Here is a 22,934-nt window from a genome sequence, read left to right on the forward strand (position 1 = left end):
ATCAACATTACACATTCCTCCATATATACGAACAAAAATTTATTAACAGGCTGTATAATTAAAAATATAAATCCGTTCCAAAATGCACTGATGTTTTATTGTTAAGTGGCACCACTTGTTTATTGTTTGTACTGTCATCTTAATAGGAATTTTATTAAAATTGCAACTTAAAGCAAAATTAATAGTTGCATTTGATGCAATCGTCACATTTGCAGGGGTGGTAGCTTGGGTCCTCGTGACATCTCATGACAACTCTCTTGTGTAACACTTTGGCATTACCCGTTAATTGGATCATAATTGAGACGAAGGCCCATATAGTTTTGATGACATATCTGAACTGTTACTTGGGTGAAAAATGTTGAAGCTATTGTTTTTGCAATTTCCTTGTTAAATGTATAATATATGGGTGCCGGTCCACTCGCACGGTAGTCAACTCGCACGTTTTTTGGTCAACTCGCACGGCATCTCTGGTCCACTCGCACTTTTCGAAGTCATCTCGCACGCCTCGAAAAAATATATAGAAATAGATGAAGGATGTAATATGATCAGAAGTTTATAAGAAGTAAAAATAATAATGTCCTTTTTTAATTATCTGAATAAACGGTTGTCACATTTAATTGCTCTGTTACACGTGTGGTCGGTGTTTTTCACGGGTTATATGAATGTTTGCAATAGTTGTGAAAGGTCTTATATACAACTAACAATTATTAAAGTAGCAAAGCAATAATCAAATAAACTAAATTGAATGATAGATGCATGTTTGTTTTTGTGATACTTCTATCACTCGAGTCAAGTATTTTGAACCAATATTGGAAAATATGTAATTTGCAATTATTAATTCAAATACGTGTAATGGTTCGCGTGTTGATTTATAATAGTGGAAAGTCTATGTAGAGCTCTATTTCTGCGTTCATGTTTTTTTGTTTTTTAATTATTTGTATTCTAATTTCTATTTAATTGTTATAAATTTTGTATAATCTTATATTTTTTTACTTCTAATGAGCTATGAAAGAAATTGAAAACAGCTGTCTCCTAATCAGTAACAATACCCTAATTCTCACCACTAAAATTACAATAAACCGATAATCTGTCAGTCATTCAGAGCTGATGAGGGCACTGATTATCGAGGAGTAGATAAGGCTATTACTGATAGGGGTTGTCTAGAGATAAGGCTGTAGTATGGAATACTTAAATAAATATTTTTTTAATTTGTTCATGCTAAACAATTTAATATTAAATTAATTAATGTAGAACCGTAACTCATGTACAAATTTTAAAAATGTTGGTAAATTTTTATTAAAGTAGAAAATAAATAAACATTTGATTCTTGTAAAAATTGCATAATAAAGAATTGGTGTAAAATTAATCATTGTTTCGTACAACCATGTTTAAATACATGTAGGTATGATAATCATATATGCGCGGTTTACCTTTTTTTCCTATAATTGTGTGCGCAATAAGTTTTCCATACGTAATGGGATTTTCATTAATTGTTTTATGACAAATTATTAACTTCTTAATAATTAATAAACGGACATGTCGGTTCTATAAAAGCTATACGCGAACGATTCAACTCGCATCATTGCAGCGCGAAATGCTTCAACAAGTCGTCCGTTTGTCAAAGTGTGAAAAAATGTTGAAGCTATTGTTTTTGAAACTTCCTTGTTAAATGTAGTATATATTATTGACTGTTTCAAATAAATGTATACCATTGATATTTCGATATAATTAATGCTTGGTGACTATTAAACGGACTTGTCGGTTCTATAAAAGATATGCGCAAAAGATTCAACTCACATCATTGCAACGCGAAATGCTTCAGCAAGTCGGCCGCGAAGAGATGCGAACTAAATTAAACAATTAAACACTGATAAAAATGACATCTAACCCGACCCGAATGAATACCCCGTGTATTTGCAACTTGCTGTGGTGATCCCTCTATTATAATCTCAATACAGGGATACACTCAATACACTGATTAACTTTGTAATCCGTCTTATTGATCATATATTGTAAATAAGATACATTAAAACAATATATATATAGGACATTTGAATATTTCATTTAAAAAAAAAATCAGCGCGTAGTCGCATATAAAAAGATACATTAATGACAAAGACCAAGTCTGGGTAATTAATATTAACCCTTTGCAAACATCTCCCAATTGATAACATCAACTCCATACATTTTCATCCGATGGCTAAACAACTCAATTAGTGCACACGCTTGTCGACTAAAGGTGTGATAATCCCTATTTATACCAATTTACCGAATCTCTTAAAATAATAGTGGTAGTCATTGTTGACTTAAAGACTGAAATAATAGAATTTCTTCAGTTCCTCGCCTTGATATCAACCTGATGCCTGTTGTCTATTATTGTATCTTATCACTATATTTCGATTGTGTTTGCATCACTTAGAAGATTTAATACTATTAACGTTAATGATATTGAGTGTAAAGAGTGTCTGAATTACTGGTACGATTGAATCTCAATTAATTTCCTAAGTGTTTGTTTTATTTATAAGATCTTTGGGCAAAATACAACGTTCGACTGCCGTTTAATACTTAGAATTATTTAATCAAATTATGTCAACAAGTCTGTGGAACGTTGCCGTGAGGTATTGAAATTTATCAATCTTGCATAAAACGAAAATATGTCATTGATTTATTGATTTGTATGTGTTATATATTACTTATCTGTACCTGTGGAATAACATAATCAATAAATCATACAGTAATTCTCGGTATAGCCGAACTTCATCTTATAGTGTATATGTATTTATGATATGATTCATTTTGCCAAAAGCATGTATCGCTGATTATGGGAATAAATAAACAATAAATGTACCAAATTTCTTTCACAATTTTTGGAGTAACGTAGCTAGTGGCCGCCTTAGTGCGTAGATAAGATCTGGATCACCACAGCAGGTCGAAGAAGAGCTTATCGAGCTGTAACACTTAGAGCTGTATGATATAATTGAGTTCATGTTAATCAGAAATACCATCCAAGAAATGCCGTTGATTGGATATATTGAGTACATATGTTATATTTAAAAAAAAATTGAAGTTGCAAACAAACGATTCATTGTTTTTAAACCGCTTGCATAAATAAAAAAAAATGAAATTACTGTTGAAATACAAAAAGAATTGCTCAAGCAAGTTGTATAAATTGATCATATAAAAGCTATACGCGTTTTCTACGTATGTCGTTTTTTGTGTTGATATATATTACGTATTGAATAAATCTAAAAGAAAGTTTGATTTTAATTGTTAGGTCGTGGTCATCGTTGCGGGAGCGAACGACATCGGACATTCGTCTCCTGCTGAGATCGTTCGCGATTTACGTTGTGATTATATTGGCTTGTGCTTTTGTTATTGCTTTTTGTTGTTTGCTATTTTGTTTTTTTCACTTTTATTGTTGTTGCTGTGCAGTCCGCAAAGGCTAATTTGGGACGACACTTTCCGCTTGTATTGTATATTCTGTTCAAACGAAGACTCTTCTTAGCGGAAATCCAGTTTGGGCGGAGAGTGTCGACTCTAATTAGCCTGCGCAGACTGCACAGTTCTAAGAAATTGCATCGTTTATATTGTGATTATATTGGCTTGTGCTTTTGTTGTTTGCTATTTTGTTTTTTCACTTTTATTGTTGTTGCTGTGCAGTCCGCACAGGCAAATTTGGACGACACTTTCCGCTTGTATTGTATATTCTGTTTAAACGAAGTCTCTTCTTAGCGGAAATCCAGTTTGGGCGGAGACTGTCGACTCTGATTAGGATGTGCGGACTTCACAGTACATGTACTAAGAAATTGCATTGTTTATATTGTGATTCTATAAGCTGGTGTTTTGGTTATTGCTTTTTTTGCTGATTGCTATTTTGTTTTTTCACTTTTATTGTTGTTGTATAGCCGCACAGGCTAATTTGGACGACACTTTCCGCTTGTATTGTTTATTCTGTTTAAAGGAAATCTCTTGTTATTGTTTTACTATTATTGTTGTTGCTGATAGAATTATGGAAAAGAAATTATTTTAAACAAATTTGCATTGCTCATATTTTGCTTATATTTGTTGAGTAACAGAGGCGTTTACATAACGTGCAAATGAATTACTAATTTATTAAATTTGTGAGACCTCCATTTTCATAACTACACAGACATATCTACGAACATAAGATACATAAGCCTTCAGACCAATTAAGTGCAGTTAAAACCCCGGTGACCGGCGTCCTTCGAACGTCTACAAATGTCAAATATTGATAAGTTAATCAACAGGTGTCACATTCATTATATTTGTATATTAAGTTGACAGATTTCGCACCTTTTTCGAACGCACTATCCCACAATAAAGGATAATCGGACAGACACTGTAACAGACCCCTGGTTTAACATGTATAACACTCCTTTCAAACGGTCTTTTGTTTATTCTTAAGCTTCTCATATCGTTCTTCAATTCTAACAAGTTCTAACAAGTAAACATGGCAAAATGAAACTTTTTCACGTGTCAGAAATATGCTTGCTCCATTTTCTCCCTTGGATGAGGATTAATTTATGGATGATAACACAAAACAAGGTACAATCCAATTCTTTATTGCTCTACTGAGTTCGAAACGTATAATGCTTTTATATTTCATCATTTAATATAAATAATGACCACCCGCGCGAAACCTGCCCAATTAGTTTGCCTCCATATCTACATAGGCTGCGCTAAAAGCTGCGTTTACCATATATATATGTCAGCTGCCTTCCTGCTTACGCATTTAATTTCAAGTAGAAATCTAATTATTTAAATAATTTGAAAGCAATAAAATGTGTAAAATGTGTATTTCATTAATAAAATAATTTTTAATACAAATTAGTATTCTTTTATTAAAACTCGTTTACATTTGTGTGCTTTGAAGATTAAATTCAACTTGTTCGATATTCCGATTGAAAATATATTAGGTTAAAAGTTTTACAATAATATGGACTTTATATACTTTCATACATATAATGTTAATTAAAACCTTCGAATTATTGATACAGAGTCAGTCATTTTAAAATTTCACAAGTTTTTGATTTCTATTTCCATATTGGCTGCGTATTCCTTCTATGTCTATATTGGCTGCGTTTTCCTTCTATTTCTATATTGGCTGCGTTTTCCAACGATATCTATATTGACTGCAACGATGTCTATATTGGCTGCGTTTTATGCCGATTAGGCAGCCTGCAATTTGCAGCGATATCCATATTGGCTTCGATGAAAACAACATTGCGTTTAATCTATACATACATTAAATATACATACAGTTATATAATTATATTATCTCAATTTTAATTATTCAATTGTGCTCATAAAAACACATTATTATGTCTTCATCTTGATACAGAACATCTAGGTTCCTAAATTCATATAAATAAATTCTCAATACAATTTCATTAGTTCAACGGCTTAAATGCTAGATAGTTTTTATTTAAAATAAATTTTGCCCATCATCGCGAAACATCGACCTAATCTGTTTTCTTCCTTTTTATATATTGTCTGCACTCAAAGCTGCGTATTCGTTAATGAGTTTAAAACGTATAAAGCTTTAATATTTCATTATTTTAAACAAATAGGGATAACCATCGCTCTTAATTTTAATTTGAATTTCCTATTATTCGAATAAGTTTCACGCAATGAAATGTGTATATACAGTCATTTTTTTTATATTCTTTTTTATTTATATATCGTATACATCTTGTAAAATAAACCTCCCGGTATCAATATTCAACTTCAAATTGACTGATATTCATTTTTAGAATGTTCTTGGTTTATAAATTCAACGAAATGCAATACAACTTACAAGTATTTAATTAGTTAAATATAGCACATTCATTTTAGAATGTCCATGGTTCATAAATTCACCGAAATGCAATAAATTAATTAGTTAAATATAGCACATAAACTATATTGCATATCGTCTGCGTATTCCTTCTTTGTCTATATTGTCTGCGTTTTCCAACGATATCTATATTGACTGCAACGATGTCTATATTGGCTGCGTTTTATGGCCCGATAACGCAGCCTGCAATTTGCAGTCTGCGCTAAATGCCGCGTTTTATACACACCCATGTTTTACGCCGTCAGGTCCAAAAACGCTAATTCTGTAGCTTGTTTGGACTATAATCTATAATGTGGCCAAGTTTCAGCAGATTCGACCCAGTGGTTCTGATTTTATACGCCGTGCCTAGCTTTTATTAGTCCACTACCGGTTTCACCGGAGGGGACTTGTGGTTTGCGCTTTGTGGGTCCGTCAGTCAGTCACACTTTTCTGAATCCTGCGATAACTTTAAAAGTTCTTAATATTTTTTCATGAAACTTGAAACATGGATAGATGGCAATAAGGACATTATGCACGTGATTTCATTTTGTTCCTACGTCAAAAAATCTGGTTTCTATGGCAATAAATATGGAATGAGTGATGTATTGGACGTCATCATTGATGACGTTCATTCGAACGAATGATAAAGGGGGCTAAGTTCCGTTAAGCTGGGGCAAATCACTGCGATTTGGGTCTCTTGAAAACTGGTCGGTTACTTTTGCTGAAATCTGACATGTATATGGACAAGAATGCGATCTACCTGTTGGCGTAGGCTTTATACCTGGGAAAAATCAAGTTTTCGAGTATTTTGTGTTGAAATATTTTTATGGGAAACGGCACGCGCGCATGACGTCATGAAAAGCGCTTAGGCTAGCTTCCATCTTGTTAATAAACAAAGAAACCAAGTTACGCGTTATTAATTCAGTTAGGCGTTTAATCGATAAACAAAGACGTAATAATTGTGTTTGAATATCAATCGGTAGTACACATGCATGTCTTTTGTGCACATTGTGGTTTTTTAATGAACATGACATAAATCAATGTGTTATTCAACGTATTGTGTGCGACGAGTTGAGGAAAGGTTTACACGGCTAGGCTTTCCGAGATAGATGTAAGTACACACTGGTATTAGAATGGTATTCTATTTGTCCGATAATATCTTGAATATAAATGATATTGAGACAATTACATTATTAGGGTTTAATAATGTATTGTTTAATCAATAAATAAACGCGAACAGCAAATCAATTAATTTCGTTTGTAGTGGAAACCGAAAGTAAACAATCCAACCGTCAAAATGGCTGACGACATAGCAACGTAGAAATAAACACTCAGAAAATATTTACAAAATAAGATCATCAGAAATGATGTAAAGTGAACGCTAATTCGCTGTTTTGAAGATAAGTATACGATCTATTGAAAAACCATAACATTTGACATAAAAACACCCGCGGATAATCCGATATGGAAATCTTCAGCGTAACGAAATAGCAGACACCACACGGGTCACGGCGTCTCATCTGATTCTACGCTGTTTGCCAAGGCCGATAATATAATGAATGGAAATGCACAAACTCAGTTACTGGCAAGCATATATGCATTAGTAGGTTGTTTCGTGATTATTTAGAAACGACTACATAATTCTTTTGGTTCAGCCAGTGCAACTTAACAAAAATAAGTATAACAAGTTTCTACACCTGACAACAATGTGCCAACTTAATACAAGGTAAGTTGTTTACATTATTTAAAATATTGCAAGCTTACAGTATACAGCAATAAACAGCTGGTACAATGTTATGTCATCGTTTTAATTTTAATAAGCCCGTGGTTAATTACCCTTTTTAATGTTATGGATCAATGCATCTCTAACACCTTCAATTGACTTGTTCATGAAAAATATACACCCTCAGTGCATGTTATCCCATACACCATCACTCACTTACTAAGGCTCGATTGATCATTCTCGGCTCAGGTACTACTTACCGGTACATGTACCCCGGGTACTCGTAACTTTACTTACATGTACCCCGGGTACGGTAAATAAACTTAAACATACCCGCAAATATTAGATTGTATCCAAGTTGTATATCTGCCAAAAATCCGATGTCATTAAACATGCTACCGATTAAAGTAAAACAATATTGTTTACCTTAAACAAACTTCTCTTTTAAAAAATCTGCATCAACATGCTTTTTAGTATGAGTGTTGAGAGGACGCCGTAGGAATAAGCAAGTAATCAAGAATACATCTCTGTTTCTGCTTTTATTTCCTTCATGTATAATGACGATAAGGATTGACGACTAACATTGACAACAATGGTCACAAGCATTTACGACTAACACTGACAACAAGCATTGGCGACTAGATGTAAAATTGACGATTCTCTACAATAAATGAAATTATCAATAAAAAAATGAATAATAAGATTATAGTACAACAGATAAGCTTTTTAAAGTATATTATAATAGCATACACTCATTAGAATAAGAGGTTTCATAAATAACAATTTGAAGCATTTTCAATCAATATCGAAATATCTTAAACAATATTTATTACACAGCATGAATTAATTGTTAAAACATAATATAAATACCGAATATGGTGTTCACAATTTAACGGACCTCGCAAACTAATAATGTTTCTTTAAAAAAATCTATGGCGGTAAAAAGTTAATGTGCAACGTCGCGGAAAATATTATACTTGACGACGTCATACAATGATGCGACTTTTAACAATTTAAGATTTAAAATTAAATCACATTAATGATTTAACAATGAGTTTTGATAATATAAATGCCATTGAACACAAAATTGACATAAATGTGACCATATATTAATATTTGTACAAAATAGCCGACAACAACCGATTAAGTGTTAAAATTCCCGGGTACATTTTAGTATATTTACCGTACCCAGGGTTCGAGCCTTACTAACTGTATTATTATTATATCTCACCGACTACAAGGTACCTTTACCTTGTTGTGTTTATCAACCTGGAATTTATGTAAAATCCGGCTTTGTTTACTTTTATTTTTCATTCATTTGATTAAGCAATTGTTGACGTATCTCGTGGAAAATTATTTGAATCTTTGGATTTTAATGGCGACAAGCTGTAAGTGTCAATTTATTTTAAACACAAATCTAAAATTTTAAGTTTTGTGTGTTTGTCATGCATAATTCAGTGTTTTCCAAAAAAATTTGAGTAGCCAGTTATATGGCCAGCAACAATGCAGTAAAACTAAAGCATTTGTGACATTTACTTGATATACTTGGGGAAAGTAGTTGGCGTCTAGAGTAAATGTAACCGGCGAAATGGCCCGCTGCCGGTCTTACAGAGAACACTGATAATGGTAAACTAAATAAAAAAAACTCGCTGTGACTGGATTATGGGTTTGTAAAATTGTTTTTTGGGTCATAATATGGTTAGCATTCAATACAAATGTTATTATAAAGTATTGTGGTTTAAAATTCATTTTGAGAATAGGATGGAAGAACAGAAAATGAAAGGGTATACAGGGATGAAAATTAGTGGTTTCCCGTGAGCCCAGGACAAGTAGTTTTGGCCTGGGCAACTCAATTTCCAAAGTTGGTAGTCCGGCCGGGCAACTTGTTTTTTTTTAAAGCTTAAAACAATTCAGTGCAATAAAAATTGAATAACAATTGACCACCATGAATCAATACTAGTTAAATAACATTCATTATTTAGGAATAGGAAATAATTAAATTCAGGCTCATAATAAAACATCAAACATTGAGTAGTGCAATGTCAGCAAATTTATTTAATTATCTTTTATTTTATTAAAAGAAAGTATAATATACACATGCACATATTTCTGGGCTCGTTATTCTTTATCTGGGCAACCAAAATACTAAAGATGGTTGCCAGTGCGGGCAACCAATAGTAATAAGTTAGTTTTAATCAATAAAATATCATTGTAACTTTATTGTTATAAGCATTGCATTAAAGTTGTGATTGAGGTAAGCTTGTTGTTAATAATATAGTATATTTACTTTTTAGCTCGACTATTATATATGAAATATATAAAGTGGAGCTATCCTACTCACCCCGGCATTGGCGTAAGCGTGCAAATGTTATAGTTTGCGTACCACCCCAAATATTTCCTATGTCCCTTGACATATAGCTTCCATATTTTGCATATTTCTTAACCAACATGACCCCAACCTAAATACAAGAGCAGACGACTGTATCACTTGCATTTTATAAGAATTATGACACTTTTTCCATGTAGAATATGCATATTATTGATAACTCTAAAATGTTCGAAATTCGCACTAGCCCGGAGCTAGTTGATCTTGTTTTGGGCTACTGAATTTCAATGGGTACTAGCCCGATTGGGCTTTTGATTTTTCGAACTTTTGAAATTAAAAATGCTCACAAATATTATTTTCATCCATCGTTTGAACCATACCTTAGAGGGTTTATTTAGCTTCGTATCGCGTTTCCTCACCCTTCCGATTATGTTGACATGACGAGAGTTTGAATGACAATTTTTTTTTGATACCGTGCAAATAAAATGCGGATCTACACAGGTTGTTCAATTTGCTGTACTTTCAGAAAACCATACAAGTCTACAAATGTTTTAAATGTCCGCCATCTTGGATTTGTAATGATCTATTGACGAATTAACGCATTGCAATATCATATTTTAATAAAATATGTCAACCAAATTATATATTGATAGCGTAGTTGCTTGGTTACTTTTTACTGGTTTTCAGTTTTGGCAGTCAAACGTTATGCATATTTTATTTCACGTGCAAAGACTTACATTGATTGTTTTTGGACAGTTGTTTCCGGATACAGTATTATCTGTCGATTTTAATTTATTTTCGACATTCTTGATAAAAAAATATCTAGAATGATGAATACACATGCGATGTTACGGATGGTCTGGTTGATAATTTTTCACATTGTACTCACCAGAATTGGACCTAGAAAGACTATAAAAAAAAACAGTAAGCTAGGGGGAGCAGACACTGCCCTCTATTCGCTTTATCATACGGCCTAAGACTTTCGGCTAAATGTTTCGGATTTCAAATTTGGGACAATTGACATCTAAAATTATTTACAGACTGGATATAAACCTTTGCATCTTGACTGCATGTAAGGTATTGATTGACGAATATCGTCATACATAAATATTATAATCGTATTGTGTCATTGAAATATTATAATAACATTTCCAGTTAATTGGAATCAACTGTTAGTTGCAATCCTCATCAATTACACCCTACCTGCAATAAAATCTACCCAGAACCGCACAAATATAAACTTATTTTAAAAACTTGTGATAAACAGTTCGGGCTAGTAAACTTTGGTTCGGGCTAGTGAAAAATTCCATCTGGTAGCCCGAACGGGCTAGTGGTTTCAAAAGTGAAATTCGCACACTGACTCGATGTTAAAGTGTGCGTACCACCCCAAATATTTCCTATATCCCTTGATATATTGCTTTCATATCTTGAATAATGTTAACATGCATATTTTGTATTAACGTCTTGTTATTGTAGTGTACATATTTTTCGGATTTTGGACAGCCCATTCATTGAGTATTATTGTTGTGGTTTTGTGAGTACTCTTCATGTAAAATACTGCTGTTTAGATGTTCATTTTTAGTCGTATATATATCAGGATTCAATACCTATACCTTAGTGAAAATGGCATCGGAAGAACATTTGTTCATTGTACTAGATAAAAGTAAACATTATATCTATCCATCTTATTGTTTATTGCAGTTTCAGTAATATTCTGTCTAAAAATGATTTCAACATGATATAATTATAAATCATGGCTAGGAAATGTGTATATATGAAGCAAAAATTAAAAATAGATGGTTCATTTTTTCCCCATTTACATGTATGTATATTTATCTATGTATACATCTTTTGTTGTAAACAGTTATGCGACATGTCGGGAAACGCCCAGGACAAATATATCGACGTAATGATTTTTTCACTTATGTGGGTGTATGTTGGCTCCACTTCACACGATACAGTCATTGTAGTTTAATTGAAAAATGCATCTTACAATGTGAGATGAGTTCTGGGTTCAAGCCCCAGCAGTGGCCTATCAAGTGTGAAATACGGAGCCATTATGATTAAATATACACAGTTATCTTTTTAAACAATACAATTAAATAATAGGAATAATGTTAAAGGGGAATTGCTGCTTAGCTATTTTTGACATTGAATAACAGGGTTTATATACACCCCAAGGATAAATGCTTCTAAATTTGTAAAAAAAACAAACAAGTCGAAGTGTGCAGAATATTAAACATTTGCAACTTTCTGATGTCTAAAAGTCATCAAATGCCACTTAAAGTTTACTTTTTTTTTGTACAAAATAACCCATTTTGTGCTGTCAATTATCGGTTAATGTTTTACGCTGTCAGGTCCAGAAGTGCTCATTCTGTAGCATGTTTGGACCATAATCTATAATGCGACCAAGTTTCAGCAGATTCAGCCCAGTGGTTCTGATTTTATACGCTGTGCCTAGCTTTTATTGAGTATAAGTACTATTACTCACTGATTTATGCATATGAGCTCGGCTGTTTTCGAACAAAACCTGAGGTTTTGTCATAGCAAGCTCATTGTGTCATGAAGTGTCTTTTCGCCATCCGGCGTCCGCCATACTAAAACCTTAACATGAACACATTGTACCCACACATTTTTTTCGTACCCATTTTTTTCGTACCCAAATATTTTTCGTAATCAAATGTTTTTCGTACCGAAATTTTTTTTGTACCCATTTTTTTCCTACCAAATTTTTTTTTCGTACCCATTTTTTTCGTACCCAAATTTTTTCGTACCCATTTTTTTTTTCGTACCCATTTATTTCGTACCCAAATTTGTTTCGTACCCAATTTTTTTTCGTACCCACATGTTTTCGTACCCAAATTTTTTTCGTACCCTTTTTTTTGTACCCAAACTGTTTCGTACCCACTCTTTTTCGTACCCACTCTTTTTTTTTAACCCAAAATTTTTCGTACCCAATTTTTTTTCGTACCCAAATTGTTTTCGTTCCCATTTTTTTTACTACCCAAATGTTTCGTACCCAAATTTTTTCATACCCAATTATTTTTTGGTTCCCATTTTTTTCGTACCCAATTTTTTTTCGTATCCAAACGTTTTCGTACCCACATTTTTATATTCTTACCCATTTATTTTTTTCGTACCCAAATGTTTTTCGTACCCTATTTTTTGGTCGAAATAATCGGTTTTCAATTTGATTTGATCTCCCCACTCATTCCATCCCGCGAAACCCTTAAGGTGTCGCAACTCTGGTAAAAACATAAAATAAATTCTGACAATGGTGGAGCCGGTAGGGGACAAATTTGCTTGACAATAGTCTTGTTGAGTATTACTCACTGACTTATGCATATACGCTCGGCTATTTTCGGAGAATACCTGAGGTATTGTCATAGCCAGCTCATCGCGTCGTGTCGTGTCTTTTCGCCGTCCGGCGTCCGCCATGCTAAAACCTTAACATTGACCCATTGTACCCACAATTTTCGTACCCACATTTTTTTTCGTAACCAAAATTTTCGTACCCACATTTGTTTAGTACCCAAAATTTGTGTTCCCACATTTTCTTACCCAAAATGTTTGAATCCAAATTTGTTTAGTTCCCACTCATTCCATCCCGCGAAACCCCTTAAGGTATCGCAACTCTAGTATGGAATGAGTGATGTATTGGACGTCATCATTGATGACGTTCATTCGAACGAATGATAAAGGGGGCTAAGTTTCGTTAAGCTGGGGCAAATCACTGCGATTTGGGTCTCTTGAAAACTAGTCGGTAACTTTTGCTGAAATTTGACATGTATATGGAGAAGAATGCGATCTACCTGTTGGCGTAGGCGTTATACCTGGGAAAAATAGTTTTTTTATTAAATCACGAAAAAGTTTCGCAAGTTTGACAAAACCGGAATTAAAAATGCGGTATGTGGATATACCGAAATCCTACCGAAATCCCCGAAATCAAACTTTGATAAAACAATGTTTCATTAGTGATTTCAGTGTATTTCGCAACGATCTATATTAAAATACGCAGTTTTTCAATAAACAATCACTATTAATGGGGATTTCGTGGGATCTCGGGGATTCCTGGGGATTCTGGTAATTACGGGAATTTCGGTATTTCTTCACACCCGTCAAAATGGCTGCTTCGTCAGAATGAACGCTTAGAAAGTATTTACAAAAAATACATCATCACAAACGATGTTAAGTGAACGCTACTTATCTGTTTTGTAGATAAGTATACGATCCATTGGAAAACACTAACATTTGACATAAAAAAACGCCAGTGGATATGGAAATCTTCATCGTTCGAAATAGCAGACGGCGTCGACCAATGGGCGGCTGGCTGCCAATACAGGTTCGAAAACAACGCGAGAAAGTATTAACAAAATAACATAATTAAAAATGATGTAAAGTGAACGCTAATTCGCTGTTTTGTAGATAAGTATACGATCTATTGAAACACCATAACATTTGACATAAAAACACCCGAGGATATGGAAATCTTTAGCGTAACGAAATAGCAGACATCACACGGCGTCTCATCTGATTCTACGCTGTTTTCCAAGGCCGATAATATAATGAATGGAAATGCACAAGCTCAGTAACTGGCAAGCATATATGCATTAGTAGGTTGTTTCGTGATTATTTAGAAACGACTACATAATTCTTTTGGTTCAGCCAGTGCAACTTAACAGAAATAAGTATAATAGTTTCTACACCTGACAACAATGTGCCAACTTTATACAAGGTAAGTTGTTTACATTATTTAAAATATTTCAAGCTTACAGTATACAACAATAAACAGCTGGTACAATGTAATGTCATCGTTTTAATTTTAATAAGCCCGTGGTTAATTACCCTTTTTATCTTATGGTTCAATGCATCTCTAACACCTTCAATTGACATTCTCGGCTCGGGTACTACTTACCGGTACATGTACCCCGGGTACTCTTAACTTTACTTACATGTAGCCCGGGTACGGTAAAGAAACTTAAACATACCCGCAAATATTAGATTGTATCCGAGTTGTATATCTGCCAAAAATCCGATGTCGTTAAACATGCTAGCGATTAAAGTAAAACAATATTGTTTACCTTAAAGAAACTTCTCTTTAAAAAATATCTGCATCAACATGCTTTTTAGTATGAGTGTTGAGAGGATGCCGTATGAATAATCAAGTAATGAAGAATACGTCTCTGTTTCTGCTTTTATTTCCTTCATGTATAATGACGATAAGGATTGACGACTAACATTGACGGCAATGATAACAAGCATTGAAAACTAACACTAACGACAAGCATTGGCGACTAGATGTAACATTGACGATTCTCTACAATAAATGAAATTAACAATAAAGAATGAATAATTCGATTATAGTACAACAGATCTGCTATTCGAAGTATAATATGATAGCATACACTCATTAGATTAAACGGTTTCATAAATAACAATTTGAAACATTTTCAATAAATATCGAAATATCTTATACAATATTTATTACACAGCATGAATTATTTGTTAAAACATAATATAAATACCAAATATGGTGTTCCCCATTTAACGGACCTCGCAAACCAAAAAATGTTTCTTTAAAAAAATCTATGACGGTAAAAAGTGAACGTGCGACGTCGCGGAAAATATACTTGACAGCGTCATACAATTACGCGACTTTAAACAATTTAAGATTTTAAATTGAATCACATTAATGATTGTAAAAATGAGTTTTGATAATACATTGTATAAATGCCATTTAACAGAAAATTGACATAAATGTAAACATAATTAATTTTTACAAAATAGCCGACAACAACTGATTTAGTGTTAAAATTCCCGGGTACGTTTTAGTATATTTACCGTACCCAGGGTACGAGCCTTACTAACTGTATTATTATTATATCTCACCGACTACCTTTACCTTGTTGTGTTTCAACCTGAAATTTATGTAAAATCCGGCTTTCTTTACTTTTATTTTTCATTCATTTGATTACGCAATTGTTGACGTATCTCGTGGAAAATTATTTGAATCTTTGGATTTTAGTGACGACAAGCTGGAAGTGTCAATTTATTTTTACAATGAATCTAAGATGTATTTAATTTTTGTGTGTTTGTCATGCATAGTTCAGTGTTTTCCAGAAAAAATTGAGTAGCCAGTTATATGGCCGTCAACTATGCAGTAAAACCAAAGCATTTGTGACATTTACTTGATATATTTGGGAAAAGTAGCCGGCATCAAGAGTTAATGTAACCGGCAAGATCGCTAGCAGCCGGTATTTAAAGAGAACACTGATAATAGTAAACTAAATCTCTACGACGGGTTTACAGCTTTGTAAAATTGTTTTTTGGGTGATAATGGTTAGTAATTCATACTAATGTTATTAAAAAATATCGGCTTTAAATTTAATTTTGAGAATGGGATGGAAGAACAGAAAATGAAGAGCATACAGGGATGGAAATAAGTGGTTTACCGTGAACCCGGGGCAAGTAGATTTTGGCCTGGGCAACTCAATTTCAAAAGTTGGTAAACTTCTTTTTTTTAAAGCTTAAAACAATTCACTGCAATAAAAATTGAAAAACTATTGATCACCATGGATCAATACTAGTTAAATAACATTCATTATTTAGGAATAGGACATGATTCAATTCAGGCTCATAATAAAACATCATGCATTGAACATGTGTTGTCAGCAAATGTATTTAATTATCTATTATTTTATTAAAAGAATGTATAATATTCACATGTTCATATTTCTGGGCTCGTTATTCTTTATCTGGGCAACCAAAATACTAAAGATGGTTGCCCACAATAGTAAACAGTTAGTTTCAATCCCTGGCATATCATTGTATCTCTATTGTTATAAGCATTGCATTAAAGTTGTGATTGAGGTTAGCTTGTTGTTTATGGTATATTTACATTTTAGCTTGACTGTTATATATGAAATATATATAGTCGAGCTATCCTACTCAACCGGGCGTCGGCGTGCGCATTGGAATGTTTGCGTACCACCTCAAATATATTTACTATGTCCATTGACATATTGCTTTTATATTTTGCATACTTCATTACCGACATAACCCCAATCTATAAACAAGAGCAGACAACACATTTACTGTATCAAGCATTTTAACAGAATTAGGCCCTTTTTCACTTAGAATAATATGCATATTATTGATAAATCTATGTTAAAGTTTGCATATGACCTCAAATATTTTTTATGTCCCTTGACATATTGCGTTCATACACCATGTATTTTGCTTATTAACCAACATGACCCCAATGTATAAACAAGAGCATATAACTGTATCAAGCATTTTGTAACAATTATGGCCTTTTTTTCACTTAGAATAAGCATATAATTGATAAATCTATTATTAAGTTTGCGTTCCACCTTTAAATTGCCATAACTTGTTTATTATGCTCCCCCCCAAATTTTTTAGGGGGAGCATATAGTCGCCGCTTCGTCTGTCCGTCGGTGCACAAATTTGTTTCATACCCATTTTTTTTTGTACCCAAATTTATATATGTACCCTTTTTTTTTCGTACCCAAATAGTTTTTTGTACCCTAATTTTTTCGTTCCCTATAGGTTTTCATAACCAAATTTTTTTTCGTACCCAATTTTTTTTTGTACACAAATTTGTTCGTACCCAAATTTCTTTGAACCCATTTGTTCGTACTCAAATTCGTACCCAAATTCGTTTTGTTCCCAATTTTTGTTGTACCCAAATTTTTATTTGAACCTTTTTTTTTCGTACCCAAATAGTTTTTCGTACCCTAATTTTTTTTCATAACCAATTTTTTTTTCGTACCCACATTTTTTTGTACCCAATTTTTTCGTACACAAATTTGTTCGTACCCAAATTTCTTCGTACCCATTTGTTCGTACTCATTTTTTTTTTCGTACACAAATTTTTTCGCACCTTATTTTTTATTTGTACCCATTTTTTTCGTACCAAAATAGTTTTTTCGTTCCCTTATTTTGTTTGTACCCTTTTTATCGTACTCAAATTTGTTTTCGTACCCAAATTTGTTTTTTTTTCCTACCCACATATTTTTTCGTACAATTTTTTTTTAGAAAAATGGAATGAGTGATGTATTGGACGTCATCATTGATGACGTTCATTCGAACGAATGATAAAGGGGGCTAAGTTTCGTTAAGTTGGTGCATATAGCCGCGATTTGTGGCGCTTGAAAACTGGTCGGTAACTTTTGCTGAAATTTGACATGTATATGAAGAAGAATGCTATCTACCTGTTGGCGTAGGCGTTATACCTGGGAAAAATCAAGTTTTCGAGTATTTTGCGTTTAAATATTTTTATGGGAAAGAGCACGCGCGCATGACGTCATGAAAAGCGCTTAGGCTAGCTTCCATCTTGCTACGAAACAAAGAAACTCACGTTACGCGTTATTAATTTAATATTAAGTTAGGCGTTTAATCGATAAACAAAGACGTAATAATTGTGTTTGAATATCAATCGGAAGTACACATGCATGTCTTTTGTGCACAGTGTGGTTTTTTAATAAACATGATATAAATCTATGTGTTATTCAACGTATTGTGTGCGACGAGTTGAAGAAAGGTTTACACGGCTAGGCTTTCCGAGATAAATGTAAGTACACACTGGTATTAGAATGGTATTCTATTTATCCGATAATATCTTGAATATAAATGATATTGAGACAATTACATTATTAGGGTTTAATAATTTATTATTTAATCAATAAATAAACGCGAGCAGCAAATCAATTAATTTCGTTTGTAGTGGAAACCGAAAGTAAACAAACCAACCGTCAAAATGGCTGACGACATAGCAACGTAGGAATTAACACTCAGAAAATATTTACAAAATAAGATCATCAGAAATGATGTAAAGTGAACGCTAATTCGCTGTTTTGAAGATAAGTATACGATCTATTGAAAAACCATAACATTTGACATAAAAACACCCGCGGATAATCCGATATGGAAATCTTCAGCGTAACGAAATAGCAGACACCACACGGCGTCTCATCTGATTCTACGCTGTTTGCCAAGGCCGATAATATAATTAATGGAAATGCACAAACTCAGTTACTGGCAAGCATATATGCATTAGTAGGTTGTTTCGTGATTATTTAGAAACGACTACATAATTCTTTTGGTTCAGCCAGTGCAACTTAACAAAAATAAGTATAAAAAGTTTCTACACCTGACAACAATGTGCCAACTTAATACAAGGTAAGTTGTTTACATTATTTAAAATATTGCAAGCTTACAGTATACAACAATAAACAGCTGGTACAATGTAATGTCATCCTTTTAATTTTAATAAGCCCGTGGTTAATTACCCTTTTTAATCTTATGGATCAATGCATCTCTAACACCTTCAATTGACTTGTTCATGAAAAATATACACCCTCAGTGCATGTTATCCCATACACCATCACTCACTTACTAAGGCTCGATTGGTCATTGTCGGCTCGGGTACTACTTACCGGTACATGTACCCTGGGTACTCTTAACTTTACTTACATGTACCCCGGGTACGGTAAATAAACTTAAACATACCTGCAAATATTAGATTGTATCCAAGTTGTATATCCGCCCAAAACCCGATATCGTAAAACATGCTACCGATTAACATAAAACAATATTGTTTACCTTAAACTAACTTCTCTTTTAAAATTTCTGCATCAACATGCTTTTTAGTACGAGTGTTGAGAGGACGCTGTAGAAATAATCAAGTAATCAAGAATACGTCTCTGTTTCTGCTTTTATTTCCTTCATGTATAATGACGATAAGGATTGACGACTAACATTGACGACAATGATCACAAGCATTTACGACTAACACTGACGACAAGCATTGGCGACTAGATGTAACATTGAAGATTCTCTACAATAAATGAAATTAACAATAAAAAATGAATAATAAGATTATAGTACAACAGATATGCTAAGTATAATATAAATTATAATGGCATACACTCATAATAATAAGAGGTTTCATAAATAACAATTTGAAACATTTTCAATAACTATCGAAATATCTTATACAATATTTATTACACAGCATTAATTAATTGTTAAAACATAATATAAATACCGAATATGGTGTTCCCCATTTAACGGACCGGTAAAAAGTGAACGTGCGACGTCACGGAAAATATTATACTTGACGACGTCATAAAATGACGCGACTTAAAACAATTTAAGATTTAATATTAAATCACATTAATGACTTTAACAATGAGATTTGATAATATAAATGCCAATTAACAGAAAATTGACATAAATGTGAACATAATTAATTTTTACAAAATAGCCGACAACAACAGATTTAGTGTTAAAATTCCCGGGTATGTTTTAGTATATTTACCGTATCCAGGGTTTGGGCCTTACTAACTGTAGTATTATTATACATGTATCTCACCGACTACCTAAATTTACCTTGTTGTGTTTATCAACCTGGAATTTATGTAAAATCCGGCTTTCTTTACTTTTATTTTTCATTCATTTGATTACGCAATTGTTGACGTACCTCGTGGGAAATTATTTGAATCTTTGGATTTTAATGGCGACAAGCTGGAAGTGTCAATTTATTTTAAAAACGAATCTAAGATTTTAAGTATTGTGTGTTTGTCATGCATAATTCAGTGTTTTCCAGAAAAAATTGAGTAGCCAGTTATATGGCCGGCAACTATGCAGTAAAACCAAAGCATTTATGACATTTACTTGATATATTTGGGAAAAGTAGCCGGCATCAGGAGTAAATGTAACCGGCAAAATCACTGGCTGCCGGTATTTAAAGAGAACACTGATAATAGTAAACTAAATCTCTACGACAGGATTACAGCTTTGTAAAATTGTTTTTTGGGTGATAATGGTTAGCAATTCATACAAATGTTATTAAAAAAAATTGTGCTTAAATATTAATTTTGAGAATGGGATGGAAAAACAGAAAATAAAGAACATACAGGGATGGAAATAAGTGGTTTCCCGTGAGCCCGGGGCAAGTAGATTTTGGCCTGGGCAACTCATTTTCAAAAGTTGGTAAACTTTTTTTTAAAGTTTAAATCAATTCAGTGCAATAAAAATTGAAAAACAATTGATCACCATGGATCAATACTAGTTAAATAACATTCATTATTTAGGAATAGGACATGATTCAATTCAGGCTCATAATAATACATCATGAATTGAACATGTGTATTGTCAGCAAATGTATTTAAGTATCTATTATTTTATTAAAGGAATGTATAATAATATTCACATGTTCATATTTCTGGGCTCGTAATTTTATATCTGGGCAACCAAAATACTAAAGATGGTTGCCCACAATAGCAAAAAGTTAGTTTCAATCCCTGGCATATCATTGTAACTTTATTGTTTAACTGCATTGCATTAAAGTTGTGATTGAAGTTAGCTTGTTGTTTATAGTATATTTACTTTTTAGCTCGACTATTATATATGAAATATATATAGTGGAGCTATCCTACTCACCCCGGCGTCGGCGCGCGCATTGGAATGTTTGCGTTCCACCTCAAATATATTTCTTATGTCCATTGACATATTGCTTTTATATATTGCATACTTCTTTACCAACATAACCCCAATCTATAAACAAGAGCAATCAACTGTATCAAGCATTTTAACAGAATTAGACCCTTTTTCACTTAGAATATGCATATTATAGATAAATCTTTGTTAAAGTTTGCATACCACCTCAAATATTTTCTATGTCCCTTGACATATTGCTTTCATACATGTATTTTGCTTCTTAACCAACATGACCCCAATGTATAAACAAAAGCAGATAACTGTATCAAGCATTTTGTAACAATTATGGCCTTTTTTTCACTAAGAATAAGCATATAATTGATAAATCTATTTTAAAGTTTGCGTACCACCTTTAAATTGCCACAACTTCTTTATTATGCTCCCCCCAACTTTTAAGGGGGGAGCATATAGTAGCCGCTTCGTCTGTCCGTCCGTGCACAATTTTTGTCTGGGCTATTTCTCAGCAACTAATGACTGGAATTCAATTAAACTTAATGGGAAGTTTCACTACCAAGAGGAGACATGCATATTATCAGCCGGTTCTGGTCGGATGATTTTTCACAGAGTTACAATGTATGGCCCTTTGAAACTTTCCATTAACTGTACATATAACGCGATCTACCTGTTGGCGTATTCGTTATAACTGGGAAAAATCTAGTTTTTGATTAAATCACGAAAAAGTGGTGTTTTTTATTGCGCAATCGCTATAAACGAGTGGCTTGGCCGGAAGTACATGTAGTTTTAATAACAACCCCAAGACAATTCACCCCCAGGAGACAATTCATGGGCTAGACAATTCAAATTAGATTTTTCATACCCCAATTTTTCGATTTTCGTAATCATTTTTTTTCGTACCCAAATGTTTTTCGTACCCAAATTTGTTCGTACCTAAAAAAAATTCGTACCCATTATTTTCGTACCCAAATGTTTTTCGTACCCAAATTTTTCGTACCCAATTTTTTTTGTACCCAATTTTTTTCGTACCCATTTTTTTCGTACCCAATTTTTTTCGTACCCAATTTTTTTGTACCTATTTTTTTTCGTACCTAAATTTGTGTTCGTACCAAATTTTTTTCGTACCAATTTTTTTTTTCGAACCCATTTTTTTCGTACCCAAATGTTTTTTGTTCCCAATTGTTTTCGTACCAAATTTTTTTTTCTTATTACCTGTTTTACCATCAACAACCCTTATCCAGTGGCCCTCAGCTTAGTCGCAGACATTCCTCTACCTGAAAAAGTCAAAATACCCAATAGAAATAGATGTAAAATGAAGAAAAAAACATGCATTTATGTATTTTAAGTGTATTTCTATGAATAATATGAGGTGATAAAGCTTGTTATGTGCATGATTGTACTAAATATGAAAGCTGGCTCAGTTAAGCATTTGTTGCACTGTCAAAACTGTAAAAATGTCCGCCATTCCATGTAGGTGAAATGGGGCTCTGTTTGAATGTTCATGCTTTACGCACAAGCTATTGTTGCGTTACTGGATTGCAGAGTCCTTGGCGTTGAATTCTGACTGCATG

At 33.2% G+C, this 22,934-nt stretch overlaps 1 long non-coding RNA gene across 1 annotated transcript in view; it reads right to left on the reverse strand.

Moving 5' to 3' along the window:
- LOC127837275 (uncharacterized) overlaps positions 1-22,934 on the reverse strand; it is a 72,601-nt gene that overhangs the window by 37,069 nt on the left and 12,598 nt on the right. Inside the window, exon 5 of the long non-coding RNA XR_008029211.1 lies at positions 22,576-22,637. This is a non-coding gene — a long non-coding RNA (uncharacterized LOC127837275). The remainder of the gene's footprint in view (positions 1-22,575; positions 22,638-22,934) is intronic.

The sequence above is a fragment of the Dreissena polymorpha genome, chromosome 1 (genome assembly GCF_020536995.1).
Source record: "Dreissena polymorpha isolate Duluth1 chromosome 1, UMN_Dpol_1.0, whole genome shotgun sequence".
In the NCBI taxonomy this organism is placed as follows: domain Eukaryota; kingdom Metazoa; phylum Mollusca; class Bivalvia; order Myida; family Dreissenidae; genus Dreissena; species Dreissena polymorpha.